Source organism: Falco cherrug, chromosome W (genome assembly GCF_023634085.1).
Source record: "Falco cherrug isolate bFalChe1 chromosome W, bFalChe1.pri, whole genome shotgun sequence".
Lineage (NCBI taxonomy): Eukaryota > Metazoa > Chordata > Aves > Falconiformes > Falconidae > Falco > Falco cherrug.
In genome coordinates, this window is record NC_073719.1 from 15,633,189 (window position 1) to 15,660,849 (window position 27,661).

At 43.4% G+C, this 27,661-nt stretch overlaps 1 long non-coding RNA gene and 1 pseudogene across 1 annotated transcript; both read right to left on the bottom strand.

Moving 5' to 3' along the window:
* LOC129734640 (ankyrin repeat domain-containing protein 26-like) overlaps window positions 1-27,661 on the bottom strand; it is a 55,559-nt pseudogene that overhangs the window by 14,814 nt on the left and 13,084 nt on the right.
* On the bottom strand, window positions 16,854-26,420 carry LOC129734600 (uncharacterized). The gene is made up of 6 exons (XR_008730126.1): window positions 25,192-26,420; window positions 23,551-23,612; window positions 22,324-22,426; window positions 20,663-20,691; window positions 20,470-20,536; window positions 16,854-16,915 (listed from the first exon to the last, which is right to left on the bottom strand). It is a non-coding gene; the product is annotated as an uncharacterized LOC129734600 (long non-coding RNA).

A 27,661-nucleotide genomic window follows, 5' to 3' on the forward strand; every position in this document is an offset into this window, starting at 1 on the left:
TTCCCTCTATACTTCAGTTTTCGTAAGAACACTGCAAAAGGTGGTGCAAAAGGACAACATTCGCTCCTGCTTTCAACAGCTACGCTCAGATTTATTCATATAGTTACAGACATTAACTACCTTAGTTTTCACCTTTTTTTCCAACTCCTTTTGCAAGCGCAGCTTGTCTCTCTCCAGGTCACTGTGGTAGCGTGTAGTAACTTCAAGTGAAGCTTCTGGCATAGATTGCTTTTTAAGTGCAGCAGCAAGCTCCTGCTGCAGTTGTCCAAACATGCCCTAACGAAACAGTTAAATTAGCATGAAGAAAGTTCTAAGAACATGAAATACGCCTTTAACTTATTTTGTTATACGGTTAGACCTGTCTAGATTGAACCCAAAAGTATGAAATTTTGCCTGCCACCAGCAGGCATCTGCACAGATGATGACCTCTCATCATCTTTCTCAGCTGAGCACCTTTGACTATCAGCAGCTGTTCATGAGGATTCCTGTTTCCTAACACATAAAAAAGGCTCAGGTATTGTTCTTCCTTGAACAATACACAGGAACACACTGCAATCGGGTATTTTTTTCTAACAAAACCCAAAGAAATCTGTTGTGATCTAAGAGCCACAGTTTGACTGCAAATATTACTCCGGTGACTGAAGGCAGGACTTTGTGTTAGATTGTTCTTTCTTCTGTTTCTTCACTATACAAATACAATTAAATGAATACAAATATCTGAAAGCTCCTTTGAGATACACTTTAAGGGTATGTTGAATCACATCCTCTTGTAGTCTTCTTACTCAGCTCGTTTTAGAAATACTGATAGATTAGGTTTACAAAAATCTGGATAGCTCATAATATATATATAGCTATATACATATACACACACACACTCTCTCACATGATCTTCAAAAGGAACCCATTATTTTGGTAGTAAGAATACAAAGCAAGTCACAGTTTACAATGATTGACAGTACTGCTGGAGTGTGGCTACACATCATAAAAGAGAAAGCTTAAGGTCACCGTCTGACATGAACTTTGAGGAACAGGCAGGCCCCTCAGAACCCTCAAAACACATACAGAAATCAACAGCTGGACATTACTAATACTCTTCAATCTTGATAGCAGCTTACAGAGAACCTCTTTTTTCCCCTCTATAGAAGCTTCATATAAATCTAGCCCCAACCACTTCACTTCTCTGTATCTTCATTTCTCAGCCCTCGTGTATTGGATGGTTCCTCCTTTTATACCACTCTCATTCAGGTCATCTGTGCAATACTTACATCAAAACCATCAAATACTTTAGACTATTCTATAGGGCATAACATGGACTAAGGAAAATAGATGGAAAAAAGTTCTAGAGAAGAATCACCTTTCTTGATCAAAGCTTAGACTTGGATACCTTTTTTCTGTTCTCTGCTTAGATCTGAGGACTAATATCCCCGTTGCCAAAACTTTCCGCAATTCCGAGGGAAACATAACAAACCAGAACAAATGAGTATTCTTTGGTCCCATGCATGTAACTTACACCGGATACATTGGAGGAACAAACTAATTTCAAGAACGGACAAACTTTAAATTGTTCTTTCTACGCATATACTTTACCTGTCTTTCTACTACGTCAGTCTCGTATTTAAAGACTTGTTCCCTTAAATCAGTACGCTTGGCATTTAAATCCTTGTTTCGCTCTTCTATTAGATAAACTTGCTTTTCTGTATCAGCTCTAAGTTTGTTGAAAATGTCATTAAAACGCTCCTGCCCATAATCCGCTATTTTTTCTTTCATGATCCTCTTGTTCTGCATCTCTTCCCATTGCTGATGGAGTAAAAAGGTTTTCACTCTGGAGCTGGGCCAATCGCTCCTGCAGGGACTCCTGTTTTATTACAAGTTTGCTTACTGGATCTTTCTCAAGTTGTCGAGCATGATCACATTCCTTTGCCCAACACTGGCCTTGACTTAATTCTTTTTTGTCATTTCTAAAAGCAAAGCTTTTTCTCTGAGCATTTGCTTCAACTGGTGAAGCTCATTTTCTAGCCTATTAGCTTTGCTTTTAGCTTTACACAGCTGCAGAGACAAGCTCTTGTTGGTTTCTTGCACGTCAGAGAGGTCACGATGGAGCTCGACTTGCAAGCAAAGGCATTCATCACGTTCTCTGGGAAATCTTCGTTCAGCATTGCTTTTTGATGACAAATGAAGTTTAAGTTCTTGAACTGCAGCGTTCAGGGAGGAACGCAATGACTCAATTTCTGTCTCTAGTCTGTCTTTGCTTTTGTTTGTCTGCTCAAGTTTGGAAGTCAGCACTGCAGATTCTCTCTTTACTAAGTCCAGCTCCGCGTTGAACTGAAAAAACATTTGTCTTAATGCTTCCTTGTGCAGTTTAAGTTCCTTTTTGAGAGCTTCATTTTTTTCTTTCAAGGTCTCATTTTCCTTTAAATATTTTCCTTGTTCCTCCTGGTGCCTAAGTCTTACTTGAGTGAGTTCTAGCCTTAGCATAGCAATCTCATCTTGTAGTAACTGATTCTTGTACAACAGATCCTGTTCTCTATCAGTGCGGGATTCCTGAATGACAGGGAAAATGAATAAAGAGCCAATTGGGAAATGAATCTACAAAAAACCTGCAGCAATAAACTGCATTTTAACATTTCTAGTACCGAAGCATGACTTCGAAGATGAAGTTTCAGGCAATAAGCTACTCTGTGAACCCATGCACATGTACAACGTACGTACCCAACGGAAGTGCAACATAGCCTTAAAACCTAAATGAACATCCCAAATATACAGTTACGTTTTTTCCCCCCCTTAAACCAGCAACCAAAGCTTTTAAAATGACAGCGCTTTCTTGTATGTGCATGCCTTTATAATACTGCCTCTAAGGTTGAATTAGTTGTGCTACAGATCTGGTAAAAACAAGGCCAGAAAGGGTATTTTCCTTCTCAAATGTCTTCTGAACACTTATCCTTTTGTATTACTGAAAGTTAGCTATAAGACTCAATCACCCCCGGAATGCAATAGTCCTGTATATTTCCTCTTTATTGTATGTATAACTTTTTCCCACTTAAACACATTCACCCTACATTTATTGGGCAGCACAGCCAAGAACAAAAAGGCTTCAAGGCACTGCACATTCTTTAGGAAATTCAGTAAACTCTTTTCAAGATCTTTTTTAATACAGTGTTTATGATTGCTTTTTCTCCTCCAGTTACTCTAACTCTTACAGAGAGTTGAATTCATTGCTGAGAGTCGATCATAAAATTTTAGTTATGTGGAGGTGGCAAAGAAAGGCATACTTGAAGTAAGTTCAATAAGGGAATAACTAATTAAAAAATAAAAGCAATGGAAACACAAACACTGTCAAACAACTTTCTTCCTGGTCAACCTTGCCATAGGTAGCTAGGTGTTTCACTGCTAGAAAGCCTAAAAAGCGATGACAAAATGTCTATGAAATGGAAAATAACAGATAGGTTAAGAAACGGTGTAAATAGTGTCTTCTATTCGCTTCCGACTTGCACAAGTAATTCAGGTACATACAGGAGTGATGCTGCTTTCCAGAACTTTTAGACATAAGAGAAAACAAGAAAGGTATTTACCCAGATAAGTTACACTGGTAAACAGTAAATAAACATCAAGAAACAGAAAAAGTTATGTAAGATTTATTATGACTTTAAAACAAACATGGTGAAATGTAATTTATTAGAAAAAAAATCTGCTTACCTCTGATTTTTTTCCGATAGATCTTCTTGTCTCTTCTTCTAGTTCCTTTTGTCTCCCAAGGTGGTTGTTCAAAATTCCTTCTTGAAGGGCTCTGGCCCTCTTTTCCTGAGAGCGCTGTCTCTGTGTTTCATCACGTTCCTCTTCAACCTGCAGTAATACAATAAAACTGCTTGCATCTTAAGAAAAAACAGAGCTAGCAATACATCTTCCCATTCTCCCTTGCATACTTGAAAACATTTTTGATTCCCCACCGTTATGATAATCCACCTATAAATAAATAAATTTAAATTTTCTTATGAAAATTTAAGAAGGCGAAATACAGGATGTTTTGTAGTAATTCAAAAAAAGGTCAGGCTTTGCCTGAAATACAAATGAAACCTAAATTTTGAAAAAGGAAAAAGGGAATAATAAACTGCAAAGCAAAAAAAAAAAAAAACAACCACCCAATTGTGAACCAACTGTACTCTACTGTTCTCAAAATTTGACAACTGTTATCCAACGCCTCTTCCGTGAACAAAGCGCCTCCTTCTCTAGGCATACTGGAATACAATTGAAAAGAAGCAGAAAATAAGACAAAGAGTTTAATTCATTATTTAATAGACCTGTTTCAAGAGCCTTCTCAGTGTTCTTAACTCCATTTCTAAATTCCTAGACTGTAACTCAAGTTTCTGTTTCTCCTCCATCTCTTTACAACATTGATCTTCTTTCCTTCGGAGGTCTTCTCTCCTTTTCTCACACAGCACTTCTACTCTGAGCCTCTTTTCTTCTTCTTGTTTCAAAGAAGATCTGGGATTTAACGGAGTATTTGAGAAACAAAAGCACTGATATAAAAGTAGATATTCCACATGATGAACTTGCAGAGACAACTCAAACCATAAAAAATGTTAAACGTTTTCAGAGTTCATATTTTTACTGTACTTTTCAACTTTTTAAAGAATTCTAACTTCATGCCATTGTGCATGGTATCAGTTGTACAAGATACAGAAAAAAAAACTTTGAGTGATTTATCAGTTATTTGTAAGTTTGTATAGGGAAACACACACCAGTGTGCACACTTCTATAATAAAATTAAAAAAATCCATCTTCATATTACAGCCATTTTGCTGAAAAAGGAGTTTGTTGTCTCATCAGATCAAAGCATCGTAAACTTTTACTATGGTTAGTATACATTTTCTTAGTATACTGAGCATTGCCTACACATTACAGATTCAGTGACCAGAAGCAATACTGGTGAATCAGCACGCCACTTACCTATGGCAGACCCAACAATTTTTCAGCAAGCCTTCTGTAAGTCTAAAACAACTGCTGACCACAGGCAGAACAAGCAGCTTCTGTTTACTCCAGAAGGATGTCAGTGTTCAAAACCAGATTCAGAAATGCATGGGGTTTAAGCTGAATACGATTAAAAACAGTTTTAAACCCCAGTCGGATCTACCTCTGGGAGAAACTACAGCAATTTCATTTTGAAGCTGACTTACAAGGAAAGCCTTATGGAAGGTCAGCTTCTTTACCAACTGAAACAATCAGCAATAAGCACTGACATGGTAAAAAACGGTCCATGGTGTGCCCACGGTACCCAAACAAGCAAGCAGCTTTGTGTTTGATCATTATTTTGACTATTTTTTCCCATATACTCGCAACAGTGAACAAAAAAAAAAATTTAAAAAATCAAGTGTCAGCGTAAGGGAAGAACTGCCAATTGAAAGCCTGCTTTAGAAATTCTGCAAAACAAGAATCAACCACCACTAAAATTACTTGAAAGACTGACAAACGTTTGTATTTGAATGGCGTATATTGCAAGGAAAAAGCTTTACATATAACTTCTAGTGTAATTTCATAAAAAGTGTAACTTTCGAAAGTACAAATTAACGCTGCTTGGAGAATTCACTTAGAATGAAAATACTACTTCTTTATACTTGACAGATGCTTGAGGATTTTGAACACCTGCTGAAGTCAAACCCAGGCCAAGCTGGGACCGGCCTCGTCTTCCTCGTACTCCCCTCCCCCGCGCTGGGAGGCCCAACTCCCCCAGGCCCAGCTCCCGCAGCCTCCCCTCACAGGGCTGGTGCTCCTGCCCCCGCGCCAGCCCGGCATCTCCCTGCCGACCTCACACGGGCTGGGCAAGATCTCCTGGGCTGGGCGGCCAAAAACCGGACCCCGGGCTCGAGACACAGCTCAGCAAGCCCTGAGGAGGGGTGGGCACTCCCTGCCCCCAGTGCCCTGGCACTGCTGCCCCCCAGACAGCCCAGGCCGCTGCGGGCCGCCCCAGCTGCCAGCTCACGGTGGCTCCTGCTGAGCTCGCTCTCTGCCTGGGCCGCCTGGCCCTGCTGGGCCAGCTCCCCAGCCACGCCATCCCACCGGGGATCACCACGAGGAGATCTCCCCTCCCAGGCCAGGGCTCTGCAGTTGTCCTTGCTCAACTGCCTACGGTGCCTGCTGGCCACCCCTGTCGGACGTGATGTCAACAGCGATGAGAAACCTCACACCTCCGGGTCTAGCTCAGGAGTGTGGGGAAAGGGGCAATCCCAAACTTGACCTTTCCAACAAACAAACAGGTAAGCAAACAAATGCTCTAAGCTCTGGTTTGACTTGCACTGGGTGGAGTTACCAGAAATCCTAGTATTATAGGCCAACTGAAGCTGCGAGGACAAAACGAAAAAAAAACCCACACCCAACCATCTCTCAGATCTCTCTTATAAATCTGATTTCCCCGTACACACTCTCTTGCTCTTTTCTTGCTAGAAAACAAAGTTAGAACAACATCCAGAAGACTGTACGTGGAGCTGGTATCCGGACGTTTTTCCCCTCTCACATTATGTACTTCATAGCATAACTGGCCCACGGGATTCAAAAAACCCAAACCCAAAAGACTGGAAACTTCTCATCCTGTTGCCTGCACCATCGGTGTCTTTCGGAACAAAACCACTGACAAGATAATACATTATCAGACCACAATTTACATACCTAAGGCTTTGGATACCCCTTTTCCATTCCGCTTCTTGGTGAGCCAACACGGATTTCAAATCTTGAGTCTTCTCCGCTCTGAACTGTGACTCCTCCCTTTCATCTTCCAATTTCCTCACTTCTCTTGAGAGCGCTTTATTCCGATTTTTCTGACGTTCTATTCTCTGTTCATATTCAAGAAGCATGTTTTGCATTTTCAACAAAGTAGCAGAACCTGTTTTGAGACAGAAAAGACACAAAGCTGCACAAATACTGCCCAATGTATAAGCTGTTCAGTGCTTTGCTGTATTAGGTGCAGGTGGCAGGTCTCGGTAGTGGGAAGGTCCCTCTGAGAAGCAGCCAGGGGTCGCCCCATGCTGGACATGGACGGTTTCAATGGACCCACCGCAGGGCACAGCTGAGCCTCTCAGCCGTGCTGGCAGCTCCTCAGGAAAAACAAACGTAGGAAAGGGCGAAACCACCACACGGGCAGAGAAGGGGAAAAGCATGTGAAAACCAGCCCCGCAAACGAACACCCAGGTCAGCGAAGGAGGAGGGAGAGGTGCTGCTCCAGGTGCCAGAGCAGAGATTCCCCTGCAGCCCCGGAGAGAACCATGCTGGAGCAGATACCCACAGCGCAGTGCTGCGGAGGACCCCGTGCCAGAGCAGGCGGATCCTTCCCGAAGGACCTGCGACCCATGGAGGGCCCAGGCTGGAGGAGATTTTCCCCGAAGGACTGCAGCCTGGGGGAGGACTCACACTGGAGCAGGGAAAAGGGACGAGGAAGGAGCAGCAGAGAAACTGCTACGTCCCGACTGCCGACCGCAGCCTCCCCGCGCTGCCTGGGGAGGTGGCAGGGAAGGAGCGCAGCAGAGCTTGAGCAGGGGGGGTGCCGACGTGTCCTTCTCAGGTTTGGGGTCTTTGTTTCTCACTATCCAAATGTATTTTAATCGGTGGAGTCTGTTTTGCCAGTGACAGTCCCTGGGAAGTGACAGCCCTGCCTTCACACTGACCCACCAGCTTTTTCGCCCCGTTTTGTCAAGGAGGGGCAGTGGCAGCACTGGGGGGGGAGTTTGGCCTTCGGCCAAGGTTAACACTTGCCTAATGAAATTTTAGCATAGTTTAAGAGCCCTAGTAAGTGATGCTTATGTTTATATAATGCCTTGTGCATATACGCAAGCATCTTATGACAGTTGAAATTTGTTATATATATGTACTTACTATTTTTAAGCAAAGCCATTATTTTGCTGTACTCTTTGTCATTAGCTGTTGAGGGGTGTGCTGGTTGTGGCTGGGATAGTGTTAATTTTCTTCGCAGTCGCTGGTACGGGGCCATGTTTTACAGTTGTGCCGCAAACAGGGTTGGTAGCACGGGGATGTGTTCGTTATGGCCCAGCAGTGCCCACACAGAGCCAAGGCCTTTTCTGCTCCTCACCCCACCCCACCAGCGAGCAGGCTGGGGGTACGCAAGGAGCCGGGCCGGGACACGGCTGGGACAGCTGACCCAAGGGATGTGCCATGCCACGCGGCATCATGCTCAGCATATAAAGCTGGGGGAGGATGAAGGAAGGGAGGGACATCCAGAGTGATGGCACTTTGTCTTCCCAAGTATTTGTTATGCGTGACGGAGCCCTGCTGTCCTGGAGATGGCTGAACACCCGCCTGCCCATGGGACGTGCTGGATGAATTCCTTGCTTTGCTTTGCTTGCGTGCGTGGCTTTTGCTATTAAACTGTTTTCATGCCGACCCATGAGTTTTCTCACTTTTCCCTTTCCGATGCTCTCCCCCACCCCACTGGGGTGGAACAAGTGAGTGGCTGTGTGGTGCTTAGGTGTTTAGGTGTGGCTGGGCTTAAACCACATCAAGGGGATATAAAGAAGAAAAAGCTCTTGCTGACTTTTGATGACCGCATTAGAAGGAGCTGAACTGTACTTTGCAAGAAGCTGCTTCTCCAGCTCTGACTAGACAGAGAACCAATGATAACGTAAGGCACATCGGCTGGTAATGCAGGCAACATCTCAGGTTAGGTGTCAGTTTCACAGCTTTTGAGGGGGATCTCTAGTCACAAAGAGATACTATAACAAAATATGAAATTAAAATACTTAGGAGTGCCTACAAAGAAATCATGATTTAAGGGGAACTTGTAACGGCTGAAGACAGAGACTTGAAAACATACCCGTATGAACCACGCTAAGCTCTTCCAACAGCAGCATAGTCTCCTTGTAGGCTGAAGCTTCTAACCGGACATCCTCTGAAGTTGGGTCAGATGAGTGAGTTAAACCAGGGCCATCAGTTACTTCCGTTGGTATGCTGACCTACAAAAAATACAGTACTTTCTGTAATTCCACTGTCTAGTATTACAGACCATTACAAATGCAGGAATGATTCATTCTCTCCTTCACAGCCCACAGATTTGTCTCAAATACAATAAAGCTGCGTACCAGCAGCAATTTGTACATCTGGTTGATCACTACATAAACACTGCTCCCATCGAAGTGATTAAAAGCTGATAGAGACTGTTTACCAAGAAACTAGTTTTACAGTACCTCGTTCCTTTCACTCCTGGTTGTTGCTGCAGGTCTAGAAAACAGAAATATATTTCAGTACTGAAATGCTTACTTTGCATTATGAATAATACCTACCGTAGCTTTGAAAACTTAATTGCAGAACTGAATTAAACTAAAATCTGGCATAGTAACTTTGCTAGATATAGTTCAAGACTGAAGCAATTATTGTGTGCTATTAATGTCTACTGGAAGGCTAATTTTTCCGCAAGATATTAAGCAAACAGTTGAAATAACTGTTCCCTAAACTTCACGCAAAGTGACAGAAATCTTACAGCTACAGACATGGAGCTATACGGTTACGTGCATTCCCTGTTTAATACCAGGGGTTCAGCTCCCTTCAGTACTGAGAATCCTTCTCCTACAGGTCAAAGAACTGTAATTTTGGATTCTCTGGTGTCCTGGGTCTGGCTGGGATGCAGTTTATTTTCTTCACAGCAGCCCACACAGGGCTGTGCGTTAGATTTCTGACCAAAACAGTGTTGCTAACACACCAGATTTTTAGCTAGGGCTGAACGGTGTCAACAACTTCTCTTTCGCACTTTGCCACAACCCACACAAGTAAGTTCAGGGTGGGCAAGAAGTCAGGAGGGAACAGCTGCAAGAGAAAAGGTGGAGCGGGGAGCAGGGCAAAAAATCCCGAGACACCTGCAGTGAAAAAAACTGAGATACCTCACCCTTTTTAAACACATGAAATACTTCTATGCCTGTGCACACACTCATGTAATTAATCAGAATTTGTGCACGTGACCTCATTGTTGACTTGGCCAGCATGTTCAAAAGCACTCTAAACAAAAGTGAAGTGTTTGTCAACACAAAGCGCATCAGGTAGTCACAGGAAAGAACAAGAAAGAACAAGAAAGAACATCAGGTGGTCACACGAAAGAACAAGAATCTTCATAGGCGTCAGGTTTACAAAAAACCTAAACACACAACAAAAACCCAAACTAGCCTCTAGCTCTCAGGCCAATTTTTATCATTAAGTAAGTTTTATTTTCAGCATTCCTTATATGCATACCTTCCTTCATCCTCAGATGTTTCACTGGAAGTGCTCTCATCCGGTACTTGACCATGATTGCCACTGGAAGAGCTCATCTGCTGATGAGCCTTCTGCTTTGAAGGCTGTCTTTTACTTTTCTTTGCACCTTTGGCATTCAGGGCAATTTTACTGCATTACACAGAAAGAAGGAAAAAAAATCACCAAGTGAATAGGTTTATAAAAAATATTTCTGTGAAACAGACATACTTAAGATGATGTCCAGAAACAACAGAGACAAAAAATATCTATGATAAAATCACAGACTTGACTGTAAAGATCGTGGAATATGCCCAAGTATTTAAAACCCTTCCCCTAGGAGTGAGGGGGACACGTGGAATCTGAGCTAGATCCAGGTTAAGCTGGACTATATCCAATAGCCACGGTACAGAAAGCACCTAGAGCAGAGATTCCTTTGAAGGACAGACAGAAAAAGCTCCTGCTTAGGTCTGCATAAAAATACGTGTGCCTTCTTTAGACTTTTGAGATTGGTTTGGTAATATCATCTTTTCCCCTCTCCTGACAAAGGGCATATTAACTTAATGAAAAGGAAAACACCAACTGCACGGAGATCACTAAAATCACCTAGAAAAGGGAGGAGTAGCAAACCCCAAGTTCCTACTTTTCTTTTCTAGGTGGCCTTTTCCTACAAAAATAACTGCTTTTTCCAGTCTTCAGTTCTGGTTTTGAAGATGCATTTTACCTCAGTGTTGACATGGAAATCACAGGGATTTAGGTGGGGGTTTTCTTTTGGTTTCCCCTTTTCTTTTTTTAGAGCAGGCAATAAATTTGAACCTCCATCGTGCGCTTCATTTTGTCAAAAAAGAATTTTTCTTCATTTTTTGAGAAGCAGTGGACTACTCACTATGGCTTTCACCACTGAGGAAACTACTTCAACTACCACAGTATCAGAAAACCTAAGACACTTACATAGCACTACATATAAGAGCTAGAGATTATCTCCTTAGCTTACCCTTTCATTGGCACTTTAATCAATTTTGAGCTCTCCCCAGATGAAAAACTCCTTTTGTCTTTTTCTTCTATTGTGTTTTCACTCTCCATTTTCAAACAGTCATTCTTCCTTACAGTAATCTTTTGTTTCATTTGCCGATTAGTGATGTTATTTAATTTATCCACACACTCCTGTTTTGCCACCGCCTGCACTTTTGAACATCTTTGTTTGCTTTTTTCCTTCTTAACCTATAAAAACAAAGTTAAGCTTCATGTATTTCTAGAAGACAGAAACACCACATCCAAGATTGATTAATTCAGGGTTTACCCCTGAAATAATATAAAATGATTTTTTTTAATTCATAGAGAAGCATTTTCACAAAATTACACTACAAAGTGTATTATGCCATTGAAAGTACTTTGAATTCACTCATCATGCAAGACATAACAAAAATACAGCCCTTAGAAAGAAAACAATAGTGTCTCTTAAAACAGGAACAAGAAAAAAGTGAAAACATTACTGATGGACAAAGCGTTAGGAGGACTGCACAATGTTCGTTGTAACACCACCAGAAAAAAATCAAGTGGATCTGCGAACAAGGAGAGGAAAGAAAAAAAGATCCCAAACCCACAAACACAACTGGTTTCACAGGAAAGAGGAATTTTAGTGAAAGGCAACGAAGACACACCACGCAGATAGCACAGCACATGAATTAGTAGTCAAGACCCTGTCCAGAAGCTATTTTCATTCTTTGATTCAGAATCAGAACTGATGTAATTGTATGGATTTCTTTTTATGACAATGAAGAGATAACTACTTGCACTGGAACCAAGTGCCACCTATTGTTAAACTGGAACAATAATGCATTCCGTTTTCCAAAAATGGGGGAAAAGACAACTCTCCACTGCCCTCTTTATTCACCAGTCACCAATTTAATTAGAACAAACCCCAATTTGTAGGAAGCATTTCCCCTTCGTGACGAATAGCTAAAGTGAGCAGCACCGTTGATCCGGAGCGAGATTAAAGAGTAGCAGGTGAACCACCTCTTCTGGCAGCTGTACCTTCTCTTTCTCCAAAGCCAGGAATACTATTTGCAGCATTCCTACCTTACCCTTAAATCTTCCCGTATCTTGGTTTAGTTCTTCATCAAGATTCCTTTTCAGCATGACACATGATTGCTGAGCACTTGCAAAAAGACTTTCCATTTCTGTTTCTCCTATTTTGTTGTCGATAAAGCAGTCCCTGGGAACATCATCACTAAATCCAGAGTCTTTTCCAAGTTCCCTCTCTGTTACAAGAAGTGCATTTTCACCACGTGTAGGAACTGTCTTATTTTAGGAATAATATTAGAAATGTCATCCAAAAGACTTGTTTTAAAGCTGTATCTCGGGGAGTATTCAGGACCTCCCACTGCATTTCTACTACTTCCATTTTCATTCTCTTCCGTTTCCATAGGAGGCGCTTTTTTTCTCTCTCTCCTTTTGCTAGAGGCATCTTTGTATCACTGATATTGGTTGTGCAATCTTCTTCATCTGTACTCCAGGTATCTTCCATGTTTGCATTTCAGTTATCTTGATCAGAAAGGACACCAAGACTCGGATTACAGTTTCCATTTTGGGTACTTTTCCACCTAGCATAAGTTTAGTATCTCCAAATTCACCTTTACTTTCTAAGTTGTTACTTGATTCTGTTGCATGAGACAAAACAACATGAGAACTCTTCAGCTCAGCACTGAAGCCATCTTCTGACATTTCTTCCACAAGGGAAGGAGTTTTCCCAGTTTCATGAATTTCACCAGGCAGCTGCTTTAGCTCTGCTGTAACATTTTTACAATTTGTTTTCAATTCCCTTTTCTCATTTTCAACTCACATTCTTGCATATCTTTCTTCCCAAGGTTTTGGACTTAACTGCTTGTCAGCACTGTGCAATTCCTCATTTTCTGCTGTGAAATTTCTGATGTAAAATTTCTGCCTTATCAGTGTGATTTTCATGTGCTGGTTTTTCTATCAAGTTGGTAGTTTCTAAAATATATTTATCCTTAAGTAAACAGGTACAGACAGAAAGATTATCAAGAAAAAATATTACAGTTAATCTATGCAATTTCTGTTGCAAACTCATCCTATAATAGAAATAAGGCATTTTGAAAGCCATTTTCACTACAAAAATCAAGGGACACTAAATGAAAGGTTCACTGCACACCATCTTCTTAACAAGAGAAGGACTCAGAGTCAGCAGTTTCTTGGGTTAGGTTTGCCTAGGCATTAGGGTTGCTTTTACCTTTTAGCCTGCTTGCTTTCTGTAACCGCCGGCATTTGTCACAGAGCATGTTTATTTTTCACGCTTTATTGCTTTAATACCATTTTTCATTAAACTGCCAACATTTTCCTCACCCACCCTCCTCCCTCCATCGCGCTCTACCGTCTGGCATTGCACAGTCCCCGGCCACCTAAGCTAACCCAACGGGAATGAACATGACAAGCTTTTTACCGTTCACCACACAGAGAACTGGCTAAGGGAGGATTATTTCTTCACCCAAGCTTCAGAAATAATAAATTCCACTCCAAGGTGCAAAGGAAAGGATTTATTAGGGAAACCTGCCTGCTCCTGCCCTCACCCCAGGAATCAGGAACCCAAGCTCGCAGGAAAATCGCACCACGCCTTAACCCTACCCAGCCCCCTCAAGCCCCTGTCCCCACGCTCTGTTTCTCAACAGCTCCGACTGCTTCTGCCCCGTGTCACAGTCCTGCCCACACGCCTCCTCGGCTCGTGGTGCCTTCTGAACAGGGCCTGCAGCCTTGGTGTCCCAGCGGGCTGAGACCCTCACGCTCCTCTCGTCAGCCAGGCCCTGTTCCCCCGCGGCAAAGACCCCTCCGCTCACAAGAGGGAAGGAGCACCTCAGCCAGACACCACCTGTCTCACCCTCCCCCTTCCCAAGCTCACTGGCCAACTACTACCGCCTTGCAACAGCCTTAAGTCCTGCGCTTTGCCTGCTAGAATTAGGCACGTCCCTCTCTCGTGATGCCCGGCTGTGGGGTGGAAATCATTTGCTACGCTGTCCCTTCGGGTGTTCCAGAGGACGCCAGACCCCGCTGTGCAGCCCTGCCCCGCACGCCCAACACAAGCGGGACGCCTGCCTTATTCCCCTCTAGGATACCCTCTGAGAAACCCTTTTCAAACACTTCGCGTGGCCAAACAAGAGCGTATTTTGCAGAGGCTGGGGAAGCCTCAGAAAGGTCACCACATCTCAAGGTGTTCTCTTTGATCCTTGTCTTACAAAGAGGAAGACCGGCATGTTTCATCAAACAGATCAGCCTATTACAGACAAATCTCCCTCTTCACTTGAACGTGCATTTTGCACAGGCAATAAAACCCGCATTTGCCCGCACTGTTTCTCAGCAGTGCACAAGAGGAAAAACACCCCTCAAAATTTAAGCAAACCAACTGAAAAAAAAATCAGTGTAACAGCAAGCATCCGACATAGTGACAAGGATTTTACCCCACCATAAGAAGACTGTATCCAGCTTTCCTTCAGACTGTAACGCAGCCTTCACCTACAGGACGTCCCATAAGCATTATTCACTGACTGGTAAGTTTTCTTTACCTTAGTGTATAATACAGCCTACTGAATCAGACTGCAATCCAAAATATTTGGGTTTACATACCTGCACACCATAATATTCAATGCCATCCTTCATGTCTTCTTTTTCACCTGATGATGACGTATGAAAGGTAGATCCCGAGTTCTCACCTGCAGTGAAAAACCACACATTTCTATAAACAGCATGACTTCATATTACTTACTTACACCTAAAGTGCATCTTGAATCACCCTACTTGTGACAACAATCTTAACACAAAATAAGAAAAAAAACTACATGCAGGACTGACCATTTAGTAAAGGAGAAATCCTTCAGATGAGAGTTCTACGCCAACAGCAAAACTTCCCTGCCATTCTACACTCCAGATGCTCAAGAGACAGCGGCACAAACTACAGGCAGAAGCCCTTCACAACAAACCCTGAACTTTCAGTCACATTTTAGCTCCTAGGCAAAGCATAACAGCAAGGTATCAAAAATTAAGACGGGGGGAAAGTGCTTGGCCAGATCATAGCTTTCTCCTGCTACGTTATCATCCAAGAACGTTCAGGTGTTCAGACAGGTCAGCCCTAAACCACATACACTTTCAGCACTATGCCACAAGAACCCGAACCCAAGGAGATACAAACACATCCAAAGGACACACGCAACGCAAACAAGGTAACTTCCCTTACAACTTGCCAGCAAGCGCCGTGAGAGCTGGTGTTAATTAACAAATACTAAGCACTTCACTGCTATAGCGCGCACCCACACCGTAAGCGCATTCCTAAGGCAGACATCGATAAAAGCTCACTTCAGCCTATACGTGTTTACAGACAAACATTTAGTCCACCAGGAAGTTACCAGTCTGGCGCTCCCCTGAAACAATCCGCGAGCGTGCTCCGTGTCTGTCTGCAGCTGGAAGCAACACACCAGGTGATCCTTCTTCCGGGCTTTCAGAATCCGTCTGTAGAGCATAACACACGGGCGTGAGCATCGGTACAAATTCTCAACTCATTTCTACGCAAAATGTTCCTGCTAAGCCAACTTGCACAGCATGGAATCACAAAAGCCTTTGATCAGCCCCTTGGAAAGGGCACGTCAAGACACAGTATATTGGAAAATCACAGCAGACTTGTGTGTTTTCAGATCTTGGGCAAAAACCTCACAACTCATCTAAACTAGTCTGTCACGCTGGCAAACTGCACAGCCGCAAGAGAGAATTAACACGGTAACTCCAGCTGTGGGTTGCGAACCCGTAACCGCAGGTCTGGGGGGGGCCCAACTTTCGACTGAACTCGTACCCGATACTCAAATTTGTGCTGATGTTCCCCAGGCACACGTCCTGCAGTGGGGAGCGAACACATTGCTACTCCCGGTTGCAAGGGCTGAACAAAGACAAGCAAGACAAAGCTTACACAAACCAAGGCTCTACAAAAAAAAAAAAAACCCAAAACAACCCAGCAGCATTTGAGCCTTGTATTTTTAAGAAGCAGGTGGGGAAGAGTTCCTTCTTCCTCACAAGAAAAGTCAGAGGGCGTAAGCTACAGACTCTGCTCGCTTTCTTCTAACCCATTACCACAGACAGGAAGAACTAAAAGGGCAAACACAGCCAGCACGTGCGGTATCTCTGTTGAACATTACTCTCAAAAAGGGCCAAAAAGGTAGAAAGGCTCTTTCCCAAAGCAGCTCATCGTCTAGGCTGCAGACCCTAAGGGCAACCACTGAACACGTCAGCGGAACAGAGTTGTGTGGTGAAAAAGCAACAATCCCGCCAGCCCCGCTGAGAAGCTCAGACTATTTTAAGCAGCAAGAAACTTCACTGCCGCAATACTGTACTAGAAACCCAACTGCAAGGGCCCGTTGCCACGAGACCCAAATCATTAGCTCGACCTACCTTCACCCCAAGCCTCGCTGAGCAGCTAGCACACAGCACAAGTATTTCAAGGGCCCCCAGTTACAAACATACAGCAGAACCAGGAGAAGGGGAAATAAGCCTCAGCCGCGGCAGGGCCCAAGCTCCGAGTGCTTCTGGATCTCGCTCCCCACCCCCGCCCCACTGGGAACCCCGGTGTCCTTCACAGGGAATACCTCAGAATCCCAGGGAGATTCAGCATCTTCCTCTTCCTCTGCTCCCACTGCAGTCAGGGCACCTACAAACGCAGGAAGAGGGGAGACACTGAGCCCTTCTATTTCACTCTGCTTTTCCCCATCACCCCTGCGCCCAAAAGGTGCACAGCGGTTCTGTTGCTGAGGACAAACTAAGGAGCGAGTGTTGAATTCGAGGGTTTCTTCACACCCAGCACACAACATACCACGGTATTTCCTTTGGATCGCCACCTCTTGCCTCCTCTCCAGCAGGAGATGGCTATGCACAAAGCTTTGCTGCTAGAGAGGGACGCAACACTCTTCGCACAAGAAAAGCGAGCAAGACAGGAAGAAAATCCAGAAGATCATAAAAATACAAAAGGGTCTACTATTGATGAATCACAGGGCCAACCTCGCTTTTGGCATTTTCTCCTGTAGGTGACTCCTTTCACAAACTTTCATTGTCTATGTGCTACTCCTAGAAGCCTCTCCACCCAAGTACAGCAGCGGGTGGTCAGTCGGTCAGACAGACGGGGCTGCTCCTACTCTGCTTCCATGAAGGTACGCTTACCAGACTTCTTCTGTCACTTCACCAGTGTTCACTCAGGTCACAAACAGAAAAATGCAGGCAGCTTCCTACCATACAACTTGATATGCGCCATCACTCCCATCATGTAACATGGGCACCACAATTTTGCTTAGAAGATAGACTTAGATATTTTGTGGATGCAGGAGAGCTGTGACACCTCCCCTGTGCACAGCACAGGCTGAATGACCAGCTTTTCTGGTCAACCGTATCTGCCTGAAAGCTGGATAAAAGCAGACCTGCGAGCACCCAGGGTTTTCTTTTGTACGGGCCTTCTAAGGATGCAAGTCACATTCTCTGTTCAGAGTACGTAGGTGTCTTCGTCTTTCGGATTCTGTTTCAGAGTGCAGTCACTTCAAAACTAGGCGCCATGCTGCTAGAATGAAAAGCAACCCTTAACTCCTCTGCAGCCTTGCCCATCACGGTCAACGGGAAAGTTTTCAGCAGCAGCTATCTGAGCCTGAAGTCTCCCTTTTTAGGTAAGATTTTAACAACGTTGGAGCCCCTAAGAACCCTTTTCCATAGGGTTTAATCAATCTTGACATTTCTGTATGATGGGTACAGAACAAGGAAGAAGCAGGAAAGGTGAAAGGCTACAGTGTTCTTCTACCTGCAAAATTCCAGTTCTCATCGTGTCAGTAACTCCAGTCCGTAATTATTTTCTCCAACCACTGGAAAAATAACTCAAAAACATAAACTAAAAAGATAAGGACTTCTCCCATTAGCTGTTGCAAGTAAAATTTCTTCTTTCCTTGGAGCAGTAATTCACGAGTCTATTTTCTGCCAACACTGGCTTCTATTGGCTTCTGTCAACATTGTGAAAGAGGATGACTCCTCGCTGTCAAGAGTTCTTCGCTTTTAGCACAGGGAGAAATTCTTAGTCAAAACACTGGCAGAACCCTACTCCGAGGCTTCTGAAGAGACCACCATTCAAAAAAACGTATATAAAAAATTCACAGGGTAAACCAGATTCCAGTATTGTTGCCTGTCATCTATTGCTACCATGCATTTTTATTAACGGATGCCTGCAGTGCAGCGCACACAAAAAGATGCGAATCCCCCACCTTTTACTCTGTCTGCTCTTCTAGCTAGCATTGAAAAATGACTTCTGGTCATCTGAGCTCTTTCCAATTAGTCCTCACCTCTCCACTCTATTCTGAGGCTTCCCTCCTCATAAACTCTCTTACATAATGACTTTTTGCAGATTGCAGTGGACAGCAGCTACTCTTCTATACAGAAAACACGAGAACACCACTACTTTGCCTCAAAAAGAGATTTTAAGAATGTATTACTATGCGACAGTAACAAAGTAAATAGAATGGGAAATTCCAGCCCTCACTGAACATTTAATTGTGAAAGATACTGTACCTGTTCTCCAGATTTAGGAAATCAAGTTGTCAAGGATGGCATTTCAACCCTTTTAGAGTCAGAAATATTTGTGCTGCAGGAATCACGATGCTTTGCCGAAGCAACCTAAATTCCTTAAACCCAAATCCAAACATAAAATGTTTGAAAGAAAGAAATTTTTACATCTACACCTACTTCTTGGCACCTGACCTTCAAGGTAACATATGGCTAAAAACCAGCATGACGCAGCTGAATAAAGCCACGCAGGAAGAACAGCCGCCATGAAATGAGCCACGAAAAGGCAACCTTTCTGTGTCGGGAATATCGTAACATACCGGTCCGTTGTGGGGCTACGCTTCACATTACTGTGGAATACACGCATAACCAAAACTCAAGTTTTAACTGAACAACCTCTAACAAGTATTTGTGTGTCTTACCAGAACACCGTCACTGCAAAATAAAGGGCAAGAGAGGACCTGTCGCTTACCCATTGCAAATACAGGAGAGGGAGAAGAGCGAGAGGAGAAGGAGGAAGATACATCTCCTAGAGAGAAGTTTCATCTCTATTATTGTCAAAAGAACAACAATACTGGTTTTTTTCTTCGCCTAAAGCACAGATGCCAAAGAACTTGTAACTTCTAAGTAGAGAATACAAAGAGTTCCAAGTCCGCTTACTTTTCTGCATATCTGTTCACCTCTCTCTGGTTTATATTGTCAATAGCCAATTGCAGAAACTCTAAAACCTGAATGGCAAATTGTTTCTCATCCGATTAACAAGCGTGATTAATACAAAATACAACACAAGTTATCAACTATACAAATCAATAAACCTCAGAACAAAGAAACAAAAAACCCCCATTAAGGTTACATACCCTCTCCCCAATACATAGCCGACCAGCTAGCCGCCTCAACTTTAGCCTTGTTTCCAAAGAAAAAAGAATTCCTGACAACACGCTGACACTCATTTCCTCCCATCTTGCCTCTCTTCCTCACCTCCCTCCCCTGCCTCTGAGCCTGCTGGTCATTTTCCATGAAACAAGAGAGGGAAGCCTCAGAGGAACGTGTTTGTACATGTTTCAAAACGACTGCCAGACAGGTAGAGATAAAGCCAGGCAAGTAATAATTCCTGCAAACTACAGCTACGGCACGAGCCCAAGAATTCCCCTTTGTGGCTCACCTGCAGCTCCTGGACAGCCTAGCCTACAGCCCCCTAGCCTGGAATCAGCCACAGCACATGCTCAAAGGACCAAGACAATCAGGAATGGGGGGGGGGGGTGTTGAGCCCCTGAAAGAAAAGCAGACTTTCAGGACTGCCTGAAAAGGGGAGATGACAGCAAGTACGGTGTAGGAAGCGTACATCATGGAAGGGTATGGACAGTGCTGAACAGCAGGCTAGAGGAGGGAGCAAACGCATACACCGAGGTATATTTCAGCACACCACCTGGTCCCGGGATGCCTTGCTAGAGCCATTAATTTCTTATTAGAAAGAAAATTGCAAGTACAATGGCTCTGTTCATAAAAGAACACTACAAAGAGATTGTTATGAACACCTTCAACATCTTCTGCGTGTCCTAAACCAAATTCCTCCAACAGATCCGCAAAACAAATCAATCAGATGCTTTATTAAATACTCCCGTCTAGAAAGATTACGAAGCTAAACCCAGAACTACATGCCGTGAACATTACCTGATTTCTGCTGCATTTTTTTAGGAGAGGTTTCATTCATTTCCAAAACAGATGCAGGGGTCTTCAGCTATGAAAGACAACCCAATGACGACAAAAAAAAAAAAAAAAATAAATAAAAAAATCAAACTTAAAGTAACTACATAATATTTAACGAGCAGGACAAGTAGTCAGTCTGACACAAACAAATACTTACCTGGGAATTGTCGGGGTTCTCCAAAATGCCTGGAGGTAAAAAAACGTTTTGGGAAGTGTTACTTCATTTAATTGAAGGTACCTTTCACTCCATTCAACATCAGCAGTTTCTACAACTAAGTATTACTCGCAAGCTTTATTCCATCGAGACTGCGATACTTAACATTCAATCCACTTCAACATCCAGCATTTGTATCGGTATACAAGAAATGGACAACGCACGCTTCCCATCGTGCGCCTTGGATTTAAGAAATAATACTCACAGAACTAGGACAATCCATAGGAAGCAGGAAGGACATGCTTGTTAACACAACAACAAGATCAAAATACTTATTTTGAGGAGCTGAATCCTGCCTTCTACAAAGATTATTTCAAAAGCCAAAGCTGGTCTGCTGTAACGAATTACCATAAAACAGGCCAGCAGCACTACGACTGCGATTATCCTACAAGTGTTTAATGTCGAGGAGTATTTTCCTTTCCATTGATGGGACAGAGGAAACGTGGGTGCGGACACAGACACCTCATACACATCATTCCATGAGGTAGAAGCAAACTAGTTCTTATCAGGTTGTTCGGGTCTAGCTTGTGTGGAAAGGAAAAAAACCAACACCTTACAATTGGTTGTAATCTGCATTTATAGCACAGTTCCAAATATGTAATTTTTTAAAAATTTTTTGGCCAACATGGAAATCATTTACAAACCCACACAATCTACTGGCCCACCTATATTTCTCAAGTCCTCTGCTTTAGTCATCTTGCAGTTTGAGTCCTCTCATGAAAGAAGTGCACGAAGTGTTACTAAGAAGGGCTCCACAGCAAAATTTTCATGTTTACAAAAGCGGTTAAAAAGCAAACAGCATTTGATTTCAGTAAACTTGGTGGTCTAGCAGTACAGAAAAACCTTAGAAAGATTAGCGTAATCACCTTTTACCTCCTTTTTACGCTGACTTTAAACTTCTCTTAGTAGAATCATACAAAGCATGACAACTACTCAGCAAGGGGATTTACAAGCTCCCAGGAGCTTTTAAAGTTTTGCTTCCAGCTTACTAAACTAAAACTGGACACGCTTCTTCAGCTATTCTATCATACTTACACTACAAGCAGGACTGACCGTTTAGTAAAGGAGAAATCCTTCAGATGAGAGTTCTACGCCAACAGCAAAACTTCCCTGCCATTCTACACTCCAGATGCTCAAGAGACAGCGGCACAAACTACAGGCAGAAGCCCTTCACAACAAACCCTGAACTTTCAGTCACATTTTAGCTCCTAGGCAAAGCATAACAGCAAGGTATCAAAAATTAAGACGGGGGGAAAGTGCTTGGCCAGATCATAGCTTTCTCCTGCTACGTTATCATCCAAGAACGTTCAGGTGTTCAGACAGGTCAGCCCTAAACCACATACACTTTCAGCACTATGCCACAAGAACCCGAACCCAAGGAGATACAAACACATCCAAAGGACACACGCAACGCAAACAAGGTAACTTCCCTTACAACTTGCCAGCAAGCGCCGTGAGAGCTGGTGTTAATTAACAAATACTAAGCACTTCACTGCTATAGCGCGCACCCACACCGTAAGCGCATTCCTAAGGCAGACATCGATAAAAGCTCACTTCAGCCTATACGTGTTTACAGACAAACATTTAGTCCACCACGAAGTTACCAGTGTGGCGCTCCCCTGAAACAATCCGCGAGCGTGCTCCGTGTCTGTCTGCAGCTGGAAGCAACACACCAGGTGATCCTTCTTCCGGACTTTCAGAATCCGTCTGTAGAGCATAACACACGGGCGTGAGCATCGGTACAAATTCTCAACTCATTTCTACGCAAAATGTTCCTGCTAAGCCAACTTGCACAGCATGGAATCACAAAAGCCTTTGATCAGCCCCTTGGAAAGGGCACGTCAAGGCACAGTATATTGGAAAATCACAGCAGACTTGTGTGTTTTCAGATCTTGGGCAAAAACCTCACAACTCATCTAAACTAGTCTGTCACGCTGGCAAACTGCACAGCCGCAAGAGAGAATTAACACGGTAACTCCAGCTGTGGGTTGCGAACCCGTAACCGCAGGTCTGGGGGGGGCCCAACTTTCGACTGAACTCGTACCCGATACTCAAATTTGTGCTGATGTTCCCCAGGCACACGTCCTGCAGTGGGGAGCGAACACATTGCTACTCCCGGTTGCAAGGGCTGAACAAAGACAAGCAAGACAAAGCTTACACAAACCAAGGCTCTACAAAAAAAAACAAACCCCAAAACAACCCAGCAGCATTTGAGCCTTGTATTTTTAAGAAGCGGGTGGGGAAGAGTTCCTTCTTCCTCACAAGAAAAGTCAGAGGGCGTAAGCTACAGACTCTGCTCGCTTTCTTCTAACCCATTACCACAGACAGGAAGAACTAAAAGGGCAAACACAGCCAGCACGTGCGGTATCTCTGTTGAACATTACTCTCAAAAAGGGCCAAAAAGGTAGAAAGGCTCTTTCCCAAAGCAGCTCATCGTCTAGGCTGCAGACCCTAAGGGCAACCACTGAACACGTCAGCGGAACAGAGTTGTGTGGTGAAAAAGCAACAATCCCGCCAGCCCCGCTGAGAAGCTCAGACTATTTTAAGCAGCAAGGAACTTCACTGCCGCAATACTGTACTAGAAACCCAACTGCAAGGGCCAGCTGCCACGAGACCCAAATCATTAGCTCGACCTACCTTCACCCCAAGCCTCGCTGAGCAGCTAGCACACAGCACAAGTATTTCAAGGGCCCCCAGTTACAAACATACAGCAGAACCAGGAGAAGGGGAAATAAGCCTCAGCCGCGGCAGGGCCCAAGCTCCGAGTGCTTCTGGATCTCGCTCCCCACCCCCGCCCCACTGGGAACCCCGGTGTCCTTCACAGGGAATACCTCAGAATCCCAGGGAGATTCAGCATCTTCCTCTTCCTCTGCTCCCACTGCAGTCAGGGCACCTACAAACGCAGGAAGAGGGGAGACACTGAGCCCTTCTATTTCACTCTGCTTTTCCCCATCACCCCTGCGCCCAAAAGGTGCACAGCGGTTCTGTTGCTGAGGACAAACTAAGGAGCGAGTGTTGAATTCGAGGGTTTCTTCACACCCAGCACACAAAACATACCACGGTATTTCCTTTGGATCGCCACCTCTCTTGCCTCCTCTCCAGCAGGAGATGGCTATGCACAACAGCTGACACAGCTACAAGCAGCAGTGAACACGGGTTTGTGTCACACTCAGGAAGAGGCTCCCCCACGCTGCAGCCCTGTGGCATAGTGTTCTAGGTCACCTGCTCTCCAGTCTACAGCTCCAGAATTTTCCACTGACTACCACTATCCACTGTACAAGAAGTACCATAGAAACACCACCCGACACATCTTCACGCTAAGATCAGCAAGAAACAATGCTCCTTTTGTAGCGCTACCAGAAAAGATCTTCCTTGACTAGCAGTTTTTACCCTGCACCTTCCCAGTAGGTAGACACCTAAGCATTGCCATTTAAAAAGAGGAGAGGCTCACAGCCCAAAATCTCACCCCGAACACACAACTTGTCTCTATCTCAGGGGCCAACATCCCAATCTCTTCTCTACTAGGCACACGCAAGGCTCAGTCTCAGTAGGTTCCTGGCCAGATTAAACTATCTTCATTTCTCTGTTTTAAGCTAGTCCGTTAGGTAAAACTGATTCAGGATTCGCTCTCGTGGAGACACGCACACAAAAACGGGAAAGGAGCTAGAGACCAGTGAGGGCACCCGTCCTAGCAGAGGGGAACTGCTGGTTCCAGCCTCAGCTAGGACTACTTACACTGTGCCAAATGCAGGCTTATGCTAAAATGCACCGACAGAAGAGCACGTATAGGCACAACACCTGGAATACAGCAGGTTCTGCCAGGCCCGCTCTGTAGCATTTGATCAGCAGCTACACACGCTCTGGTAACATCTACCACACCACTCTACTCTCTGCAGACAGACAATGCAAAGTGTGCCTTCTCCTCCTGCTCCAAGACCCGAGGTGAGTACCGGAGTGCTCAGCCCTGACTGACGGGGCAATGCTTTCGAGCACACACAAGCGTGGCACTGGAGAGACTTTCTGCGTTTTAAAACTGGACAAGGTGAGGCACTGGAACAGAACAGCTTTCTCTCAGATTGACTCAAATCTTTCCCAGGCTTCAGCCAAGAGCAATCACAACTTTTCAGTCTGACAGCACGGGCCAGAAAGGGGAATACTACTGTCACACCAAGACTCTCTAATCCTCCTCTTTTTCAACCGTGCGTTTTGTTCTGATCGCTTCAGGGAGAACACAGCAACAAAACCAAGAATGACACCTGCTCCATTTAGCATCGTTTGGAATCCAAGGCCACAATTTGTTCTTCAGGAACGAACGAAAAGGAACAAAAGCTACTTTCCTCCTTGCCAATGCCCACTAGGGTTCACAGGCAAGGGAAAAACTTACTGTTTCAGAAGTCAAGCACCATTTCAGTTCATTTACTGTGCATTAATATTTATAGAGGAAGAACTGGGATCAGTATTTACTAACTCACTTCTCTCACCAGTGTCGTCTTTGGAAGCACTGTGGACTTGATGGCTATCATTACAAATAGAATTTTTCACACCCTCAACAACTGCAGTTCGTAGCTCTTCACCAGTGTTTTCCTTTTCCTGCTCCTTCTCCTCTTCTTCCCGTTCAGGTGATTTTTCCTAGAAGAGATTGACCAAACAGCTGGAAATAGCAGAAACAAGCACCTTCTTAGCCACCCATCGACAACTTTAAAAATGCTTTTCCTGTGTAAGACAACAGGGAAACTTTGTCGAGCTTTGTTTTACAACACCTTCAGTTTTTCCATGGGAATCTCTGAGGAGACAGCAATGACATTAGCCCTAAGTCATTAGCCCTGGCTCTGCAAAGCTCCTGAGAAGCAATTCTTCCTGTCAGCCTAACTCTAGCTTTCATTTCAGTTACATTGTTTTGGAACACGCTCCTTTTCCTCTACTTTGCTCCAGGAAAATCACTAACTTCCTGCTCTCAATCTGACTCAAACTTGTTGGTTCCTCACTTTCAGCCATCACACCAGGTATTTTACTAAATGGCAATAAATCTTGACAGATAAAAAACTGTACATACAGCTGAGAAAAACTGAATTTATTTCAGAAAAATTATACTGCCTATTTGTTTTCCTGCAAAACCACTGCAACCAATTAAAAAAATATTGAAAATACTGCCCAACGCTGTTCTTATACCTAAGAAACTGCTTTGGCTAGGAGTAAAGGCATTTTCTAATATAAAAAAAGGAAGATCAAAAGATGGATATACGTGAAGTATTAACAGAAATCCAGTTTACCTTTTGGTTCTTACCTTTATTACCCTTAGAAAATACCTTTGTGATTGAATCATCCTTATATAACTTACTTTGGTGCTCGAGTGAAATGCTGCTCTTACGTTTTCTTCATGCCTATTCAAGCACAAGTGTTCACTTCCTTGTTTCGGCGCTTCACACACTTTATTATCTACTTCACATTGCTCTTCTTCTGTATCTTCATCATCCACATGTTCAAGAAAGACAGAGTTTGGTCTTTGACTTTCAAGCATTGGTTTTTTTCCTGCTGACAAAGAACTATTATCACTTTCAAAGCCATTACTGAAGCTTGACTTTTTCTCCTTAAGACCACAACTATCTGAGAGAAGCTGAGGTGTCTCTTTTTTCCAGTTTGTCATCTCAGAGTCATCATTTCTGTGAAACTTCACCCGAATCATGCTTTTCTTGTTCCAACTTTCTTGTTTATCTTGCAAATTATTTCGATTTTGAAAGACAGTTTGCTTTGGTACCGACTTGCAAGATACTTCATTATTCACCGTCTTTGGAGACATGGCAGTTATGTCAAAACAACAAAAGGAGTTATGGAAATGGCAACAGGCATGTTACCAGATTAATGGAGTAATCTGGGAGTGTCTGGAAAAGGAACCAAGTCAAGGATGGGCAGGATGGAGGAAGGACTTGGCCAGGGACAAAGGCTTAGGAGGGGATTAATAGCTTCATTTTAACAACATGACTTATGTTTTCTGAAGTGACTAAGTGCTGTGTTTTCAAAATGCTACTTTTCTCATTTACCATAGGAAAAGAAAAGTTTAAAAAACGACTTAGCAAATCTACTTTTATATATTAGCATACTATGCAATCTTTTCCAAATAGCTTACTGTTTTTCCTGAACTGCTGGGAAACATTCATTAAGAATGTCAAGTTTGGCTTCTGCAGCTTCTGTAAATAAAGAAGCCAAAAAACAATTATTTTTTTAAAAAAAACCACTAACGACAACAACAAATCTTTTGTTCACATCAAATCTTGAACACTAAATGTCATCAGGCTGTCCTTTTGATAATGGTCAGGTGCTGGCTCCATCCTGTACTTCTAAGTACAAAAACACTCCTCACGTATGCAATTCAGTGAGTATTTCACCCCCCAAAATACCGTGCAGGCACCCTTCTGAAAATTGTGCCCAAAACTATGGTTACATGCATAGCAGTTCTAAAAAATCCGGGTTTAATATTTGTAGTACTTCAGTAAAATTCAGTTATATTTAAGATCGCAGCTTCTGGATGCTTACTTGCAAGTGTGCACAAGGGAAGTAACTGTTAAGAACCCTAGACTTGCTGCGTTAATTAGTCCCTGCAAGTACACTCACCAGAATATCCTGAAATTTCAAAAACATGCCCAAAAAATGCATGATTTATATTTAAATCAGTGCAAGAAAATGAAATCATGTTAAAACCAAACATGCTTGCATCTCCAGTATTGCAGAGTAGGTTGAATTAGAACACCGGTTCCCCATCGCTGCAGAATCCCAGAGCAACAGAACTGATGCTCCAGACATCACTGCAGAAGTTAATAATTCTTCAGAACACTAGCAAAAAAAAAAAATAGGCCTGAGAGCTTGTAGCTGACAAAAAGAATACTGCCTAAGCATATTCAAAAAAAAAAAAAAAAAAAAAAGAGGGAAAACATGCAGTGTGAGATT